Here is a 9,485-nt window from a genome sequence, read left to right on the forward strand (position 1 = left end):
CACATGGCTTGGGATACCATGACACAGACAGGATTGGCGCTACCAGCGGTGCTAGCAAGGGTGATCAGTGGGTTCCTATGTTTGGATAGGACGACACGAGGGTTGGTTGTGGGATGGGGGAGGACTCTAGAGACCTTGGTGACAAAGCACACCAGGTTTGTATGGGGATTGTGTCTGCTGGCACACTTGTATTATGAGCTGCATCTGTTTGTGTATCATGGATCAGCAGGATTGTGATGTGGGGTGACACTGTTGCACGTATGGGCATATGAGCATCTGCCTATTACATGACCGATAAATTTCAAAGGCAGAGGACATGAGCGCAACTATGTACATTTATATGATATGATTACGTCTTAGCCACAGATTGGGAGATTGGAGTATTGGCACCGAGTGATTGACAAGATAGATAGTGTGGTATGGAGGTCGTACCGAGATTGTGAGGAGTGGGAGGATGATGTAGTAGAGTTGTCGTATGTATTCAGGAGCAGATATCTGATTGGGCAGACTCCATATGTCATTGAGAGGTAGTAGGTAGATAGGGTGGGTAGGGAGTTCGGCAGGATACAAAGGATGCCATGGGGTTCAGGGAGGTATGCACGGATAGTGAGGGATCGGGTGCATTTGGGGCCATTGCTTTCATATGATTAAGCTATGACACAGCTAGTAGAGATGATTCCCTTGCCTTAGGATATGTGGGCACATATAGAGGATGCATAGATGGATGCAGAGTACACTGCATATTGGGAGAGCATCCACTTCCACGAATGACGGATCCAGGGGAGCCGATAGATAGTAATGGTGGAGGTGATGGAGATTATAGTGGAGATGGTGGAGGCAGAGGCCGACGACGGAGGCAAGGCATAGTGGTAGAGAGGAGAGTAGCTCTAAGGAGAGAGGGTGGAGAGGAGAGACAGGCTCATGTAGTGAGAGGCAGAGGTGGATTATCATTATAGGTGCCAGTAGCACAAGTTCCTAGGCAAGTACAAGGACATGAGTAGCCACAGGAGTAGCTATAGGGAAAGGGTTAGGAGCAATCGTAGGAGCAGCCACAGGGACAGGGTGAGGGAGGATAGGAGGAGGATGAGTTAATATCCTTGAGGGAGATCTACTAGGGATAGGCAAATGAGATCTAGGATCTAGAGAGGGAGACAGCCAGGCTGAGGAGGCAGTTGAGGGACACTGAGAGGGAGAGGGATCAGGCTATTTAGTGCTATACAGAGGTTGAGACAGCATTGAGGGTAAGGAGGCAGGTGATAGAGGACACAAGGGAGAGATATGCCTATTTCTTATGGGCAGGGGAGGAGATAGGCTACTAGAGAGACCTATACTATGGAGCGGTGCCACCAAAGCAGCGAGCTAGGAGCTTCCGTAGACCATCATGGACTGCGATGACCACTGGAGGGAGAGACAGGAGATAGGCGTCTAGCAGTGGGGTTATGGGTCCTCCACCACCACCACATAGAGGGGACAGGAGAGATGATCCTGGGGCAGGTCCTTCCAGGGTTCAGACTCCGTCGAGGCCAACTGGCTCCAAGGGAGAGAGTTCATCATAGCCTTAGAGGGCTCCCTATGTATAAGTTTTGTACTATTTTGTTTGATAACACCTTCGGGTGATTGTAGCCATATGATTTTGACATCATTGTATCATGACACTTATTATTTTGATACATATATGAGATGATTCATCCTTGTGGAAGCTATATGCATGTGTACCTATGTGATGTATGTTTCTATGTGATGCTTATGATATGGATGCAAATATGTATATGAGGAAATGGAATATTTTTGTTCTTTTATGTTTTTAAATGTTATGCATGATGCAAATGTGAATGTATGAAATGCAGATGAGTATGATAATGCGAATAACTATTTACATGATGAGAATGTAAAATGTGCTAACGTGTGTTGTGCATAGGATGTGATGCAATTGTGTATGTATGAAATGCTAACATGTGGTAATGCAAGTGAAAACTACATGAAATGCAAATATTTTTGGCATGTCATTATACTCAGTCGTATGATAGTAGGTTACACGGACTCAAGAAGGACGATGGAGGTCAATCAAGAAAGGGGGATGGAAGATAGAAGATATGGAAGTTAAAGAGCTTCTTGTGTGTTATCATTATTGAGCTTTATTATGGCAAATAGGTTATGACAATCTAGACATATGTTCGACCTAGAAAGTCATTGTACCTGTTTGCATGGAGATCAGATAGTCGCAAACAAGGAATGCTCCAGTTCACACTAGACTCACAGTGTCCTCATATCCTTGGACAAGTCATAGAATTACTAAGAGATAATCCACAGACAACAAAGAAAAATAGATGACGATACCCCATCCTCATCTTTGTATTCAAAGACATCCTGGAGATAAAATCTCTAGTCAGAGACATCCCAGAAGAGCTAAAAGACATGTCACAAAAAGATAAAATCAAAAAGAAAACCAAGACTCGACACCAACATCCACTGTAGTCCTCAAATTTAGTGTCTCTTGTCACTTGTATAAGTCTATTTGATTGTGGTCACAATGTTTACTTTCACAAAAGGATAGATAGCACTGAACCATAATGTTGTTTGAGTCTGCTGAAAGATTTGATTTGTTGAAGCCCATTGTTGTTGTTGTGTCTCATCTAAAACTGACTAAATCCATGAAACTGATATTTTATTGCGGAGAAGACGAAACTTTATTGCGGACTGGTGATGCAAATGTTGCTTTATTGTGGATTGTGCATGGATGGACTGAAGAAAATTGGAAAAAACTATACTCCTCAGAACATGTGATGTTCTCAGTTCCACAACCATCACTAGACTTAGGATTTGCCTTAGCCACAGATAGGAGCTGATTTATTATGGAAGGAAAGGGGTGGAAATGAAAGGATTAAATTATGAATGGAAAACTAATCTTAAGCAGATCAATAACAGGACATGATGGGAATGGGAAAGTTTATTATGGATGGATAGGTTGTGAGTGTGTGCAAAGTGAAAGGATGAAATGGAATCCTGAAGGAGGGAAGAGCAATGTCTCTACACATGGCGTCGGTGACCTGGTTTTCACCATGGTACTTGCCCAGGGCACCACCGAAGAGGTTTTCAGCGTTGGACGAAATGTTTTTCTATTTTCTAATTTTTTTGTGTCACGAGGCACCTGTTTGCGAAGTTTTCACCAAGTAACGATTTTTTTTTTTTATGATTTTTTTTGTATTTTTAAATTTTTTTATTTTTTTCTATTTTTTTATTTTTTTGTATTTTTGAATTAGGATATTCTAAAGAGCTATGTGTAAAACCTACGAAGGTGCATGTTGTTGATAGGATCCTCCAAAATTTCACCCTCTATGGTTGAGAGCTGATAAGTACTAGATCCATAGGCCGTTGTGATGATGTAAGGACCAAGCCAATTTGGTTCAAACTTGCCCTTCTTCTCTCTGTCTTGCTGATTTTTAGGATTCTCCTTGAGAACTAAGTCACCTACCTCAAATGTATGAGGCTTCACTTTATGATTGTAACTATGACTCATTCATTTTTAGTAATCCTTGAGATGATTAAAAGTAGTTTGTCTTTGTTCATCCAATAGTTCTAGTTCTTGCAGGCGAGAGACCCTGTAGTCCTCATCACTAATAATGTTTTGTAAAGAGACTCGTAAAGATGGTAACTCGACCTCAATAGGAAAGATAGCTTCAATGCCATAGACTAGTGAATAAGTTGTGGCTCCTGTAGGTGTGCGAACACTTGTGCGATAAGCCCAAAGTGCGAGATTAAGTTGGATATGCCAATTGCAGCCAGCGTCATCGACTTCTTTTTTAGGATTTTAAGAATGGTTTTATTAGACGCCTCGGCTTGACCGTTACCTTGTGGGTAATAGGGTGTGGATAAACGATGGGTAATATGGAAGTGATCATAAAGTTCATGAACATCCTGAATTTTGAAGGGACATCTGTTATCGGTGATGATGGAAATAGGAATACTGTATTGACAAATGATGTAGTTGAGAATGAATGTAGCAATCTATTTTCCAGTGACTTGTGTAAGAGGCATGACTTCAATCCATTTTTTGAAATACTTTATGGCAATGATGATGAATTTGTGGCCATTGGAAGGAGGGTGAATCTTTCCTATGAGATCGAGTCCCCATTGGCAAAAGGGCCAAGGAGTCGCAATCGATTGAAGTTCTTGTGTTGGTGCATGAATAAGGTCTCCATGAATTTGACATTGCTTACATTTCTTGACAAGTGATATGAGTCTTTTTCCATATTGGGCCAGTAATATCCAGTCCTGATGAGTTTCTTGGCTAAGGTAGGACCACTAGAATGTGGACCACATATCCCTTCATGGACTTCGTGTAACGCAATTTGAGCTTCATCCCTTTCTAAACATCTAAGAAGAGTGCCATCTAGACCTCGATGGTATAGGATATCAGTTAAAATGACAGATCGGGAAGATTGGCAAATGAAAGTGCGACTTTGGTTGTTGGATAAGTCAGGAGGAAGGGTGTTATTACGAATATGTGAAAATGGAACCATATAACTGAGAATCGGGGCCAACGATAGATATCATTTCGGTAGCAGTGATCTCATACGAGGGAACCAAAAGGCTATCCACCAAGAACTCATAGTGGGTTTCATTCTATGGTAGATCTATCAGTGAAGCAATAGTAGCCATGGCATTTGCGGCTCGATTTTGCTCTCTTGGTATCTGCTCAAAGGTTAACTTCAAGAAATGTTGTTTGAGGTCATCTACCATTTTATTGTAAGGCATTAATTTTTCATCTTTTGTTTGGTAGTCATCAGCTGCTTGACGAATTACAAGTTGAGAGTCCCCCAAAACATGAAGTTCCTAGATCTTCCACTGAACTGCCATCTGTAATCCAGTTGTTAATGCCTCATATTCTGCTATGTTATTAGTGCAAGGAAATGATAATCGATATGATTTTGGAATGGAATCTCCTTGAGGTGTAATAAAAAGGATGCCAATGCTTGCACCATGTTGTGTGTATGAGCCGTCAAAGTGCAATTGCCAAGGCTTCATGTGTGATACCATCAAGATGGATTCATCTAGAAATTTTGAAGTTAGAGGAGCATCGTCTATCATGGGAGCATCTGCTAATTGATCTGTGATATCTTGTCCTTTTATTGTTTTTTTGTCTACATATTCAATGTCAAATTCACTCAAGAGCATCACCCATTTGGCCAGTCGACCAGTAAGTGTCGCTTTATTGAGAAGGTACTTCAATGGATTGATCCTTGTGACCAACTTAGTTTTATGAGTTAGCATGTAGTGTCATAATTTCTACAAAGCAAAGACCACAGAGAGACACACACGCTTAATTGGTGTGTAGTTTAGCTCATATCCTACCAAAGTACGACTGATGTAGTAGACTGCCTTTTCTTTGCCCTCAACATCTTGTTGTGCTAAGAGTGCCCCCAGTGTTGTTGATGTAGCTGATATGTAGAGTAACACGGTTTGTTCTAGAACTGGTGGCATCAAGACTAGTGGATTTAGAAGATAATCTTTGAGTATCTGAAAAGCCTGTTGATAGTTATCATCCCATTTGAATTTGATTTTTTTGTGTAGCAAGTGCTGAAAAGGATGACATTTATCTGCAAGTTGTGCTATGAATCTTCATATGGACTGGAGTCTTCCTTGTAAAGGTTGAAGTTGACTGATATTTCTCAGTGGTGGCATATCTAAGATTGCCTTGACTTTTTCTAGATCGGATTCAATTCCTTTTTTTGAGACAATGAATCCCAGGAGCTTCCCGGAGGTTACTCCAAAGACACATTTCTTGGGGTTTAATCTCACTTTGTATTTTTCCAACTGATCAAAAATGACTGAAAGTATGTCCAAATGTGTATCTTTGTCTATTTATTTTCTCAAGAGGTCATCAACATAGTCTTCTATAGTTGCATGCATGAGATCATGAAATATGGTAGTCATGGCTCTTTGATATGTAGCACCTCCATTCTTTAGCTCGAAGGGCATAACATTCCAGCAGAAAGTTCCCCATGGACAAGTAAATGTTGTTTTGTGTTGATCCTCAGATGCGATTTTTATTTGATTTAGCTAGAGAATCCATCTATCAAAGATAACATCGCATGACCTGCTGTGAGATCTACGATCAGGTTAATATTTGGCAATGGAAAATCATCCTTAGGACAAGCTTTGTTGATGTCTTTGAAATCCGTGCATATTCTGATGCTACGATTTGGCTTACTGACAGGTACTAAGTTGGATATCCATTCAGGATAATCAATTGGGCATATGAATTTGACATCCAATAATTTTTCAAGCTCTACCTTGACTAACAATGCCACTTGTGGATGCATCTTTCTTAATTTTTGTTTTACTGGTTTTGCCCCTGGTTTAATTGTCAAATGATGCATTACTAAATCCAGATCCAGTCTAGGCATATCAACATATGACCATGTAAAATATATTTGTCACTCTATGAAGAAACTTATGAACTTTTGTCTTTCTATCTCTGTCAGAGATTGTGTCAGGAATATGTTATGCAAAATTTCCTTTGTACCAATGTTTGTTTTGATGGTCTCCTCTACTAACATAGATGATTTTTCTTCATACAATGCCGAGAGAATGTCGATCCTTCCATCTTTGGGTGCCTCAGAGAGGTTTTCACCCTCATATATGTCTTTTCTTTTTATTTTTTAGGGTCAGATAGTGCCAACATGTGGTTTTCACCATAAGACCCATGATTTATTTTTATTTTTACATTTTCACGACTAGAAGGCCCAACACCCTCACCAAAATATGCCACGTTGTTGAGTTCTATGGTGTATCCCGCCTTATGATCCCCAAGTGGAAGATCATCTCATATGCCTAGATAGTCAATAAAGGCTTCATCATTTTGGAATGTGTCAAACTGTACAAGTCCTTCATGGTCCTAGTCAATAAGTTGTTGGTGAACAAGGGGAAGGCCTTCAATATTTTCAAAGTTAGCGGGACTAAGGATGAAGATGCAGTTATATTCAGGTATGTCGAGGTAGTTGTCAAGGTCATCATTGGAACTCTCCTCATCTATCTCGATCGTGAACGAGTCAAAATTGTCATCACTAGTAGCGCATTTCGGGACGGGTGTCCTCATTCTTCATGATTTCGACCTAGAACCTAGAGGAAAAGACTGTGTGGGATTCTCAGGGGTTGTTTCTTGACCAACTTTGAATTTTCTATAAAATTCCTCTTCTTCTGTGAGTTCACTTGGTTCCCTAAATGTCTCGGTGAGTTGATAGTCACTGGAGGATTTGTCTGAACCTCATTCCCATTCATTGGAGTCTGTGGAATAATGGCTCTCTTGTTGATCTTTGGAAGTCTTGATTTGTAATGCTTATTCTGTCTTTCAATTACTTACCCTAGAAGACATGAAACCAAGCCCTTTCGAGCACTCCTTTTTAAATGTCAATTATGGTTGCAAAGGTTGAATGATACCTTCTTTTCTTAAACCGAGAGGACTTTTACCATCATACCCAAGTTCTTGTAGGATCTTGAACCCTTTGCCATATTTTTTGCATGGTATGTTGATGTGATCTTGTGTTCCATCTTTAGGGTCCTTGTAATGCATTTTGTATAAGTCTTCTTCTTCTATTTCACCCCACTTTTGGAAGATAGTAGGATCCAATTTGAGTGTAATAATAGATACCCATTTAGAAGGATGTGGTCGTCCATATTCTTTTAGTGAACTCATAACTTGTCGTAAGCACATGGTTTCATTCCAAGTGTATTCACCCATGCCTTTGTCCTGATATTTCCCTTTAAGATCACCTTGTTTTGATGTTGAAGGTTTCAATGATTCAGGATCAATGTATGCCGAAGAAGGGATAGCTTCTCTATTATTTGTAATGATTGTCTTTGCTTTTGGTCTCAAGTTATTGCAGTATATAAATGGATTAGGATCACCATTAACTGTTACTTCAACTCCATTGTGAGGAAACTTAATGCATTGGTGGTATGTAGATGGGAATTCTCTCATCTCATGAATCCAAGGACGTCCTAGCAATATGTTGTATGTGAGATCCAGGTCTAGGACTTGACAAACCACATCTTTTGTAACTGGCCTAACTCTGAGGGGAAAGGTGTATGTGCCCTTGGATGAATGCTCTTCATCATCATATGCTTTGATGGTAATTTTGTTTGTAGCATTCACAACTTTGTTTGAATATCCCAATTGTATTATTATGTTCAAAGAGCATATATTGAGACCAGCTCCTCCATCTATCAGGACTCGTTTTATTTGGTGTTTGTGTAGGAAGGCTTCAATGTGTAAAGGTGCATTATGTGGTTGGCTTATGGAGGCGTCGTCAGCTTCTATGAATGTAAGGGACTGTGGAATGGATAGGTATCCCACCATGGCTTGAAACTGGTCTATGTTCAGATCAGTGGGGACGGAAGTGTCTCTCAAATTTTTGTCAAGAATAGCTTTATGTGCAGGGGATATACGTAAAAGCTCAAGGATTGAGATAAGCGCGAGTGTCTTCCCTAACTGTTCTACAAGGTCACACTCAGGTTTAGTTGATGAGGAAGTGGTGTTTTTAGCTGGAGCACCTTGCAAAGTGAATTAACCTTGATGAGTTGTAACATTACATTCAGAGGTAGGTTCGGAAGAAGATCCAATGCCTTTTAGGACAACCTTGGGTCTTTGGGTATAATTTTCAGGTGTTTTATCCTTGATGATAATGGTAGAGACATAATTGTCCATCAAAATGTGATTGACAGTTGAATCATAGTTATAGGATGCTCTGGTATAGTTGGTTTGCTCATCTGTGGCTTTAGCTTTTCCCTTGTCATGCTTTGGGAATGGTTCCTTAAACATCGCATGTTCTAGATTGGATGAATTCCCTTCAATCTCAATGTCACCTCTATCAATAAGGTCTTGTATGATGTTCTTCAGTCGATGATAATTTCCTATTTTATGTCCCTTGGTCTTGTGATATTCATAGTATTCATTGTCATTCCACCAATTTGGTTTGACCTTTGGTTCATATGGAAGCAAATCTAGAATTGTGATTATCTTGTTTGCTACTAGCTTTTTGAAAGCTGACTCAAGTGGTTCTCCCAATGGGGTATACTTCCTTCATGATTTTGAAGTTGTTTGAGTATTCGCTTGATTGTTTGTAGAACTTGATCCAGAAAAAATGATTATGGGTCGTACTGTATTGGCATCAACAACACCATCATTGATTGTGTTCTTGTTTTTATTCCAAAATCTTGGCTTGTCTTTTCCTTTAAAGTCCTCTTTGTTTTCTTTAAATATCTTAATGACTCCTTGTTCAATTAGGACTTTCTCTATTGCTAAGCCTTTTTCAATGACGTCCTTGAAAGTGGACAAGCAAGCTTTCCTTAGATCATAAGCAATGTCTTTGTTAACATTCTGGGTGAACATCTCCACCATTTGTTTTTGTGGAATTTCACAAGAGCATTTGTTGGCTAGATTTCTCCATCTTTGTAAAAATCATGAAAATGACTCCCCATCCTTT

This window comes from Cryptomeria japonica, chromosome 6 (assembly GCF_030272615.1).
Source record: "Cryptomeria japonica chromosome 6, Sugi_1.0, whole genome shotgun sequence".
NCBI lineage: Eukaryota > Viridiplantae > Streptophyta > Pinopsida > Cupressales > Cupressaceae > Cryptomeria > Cryptomeria japonica.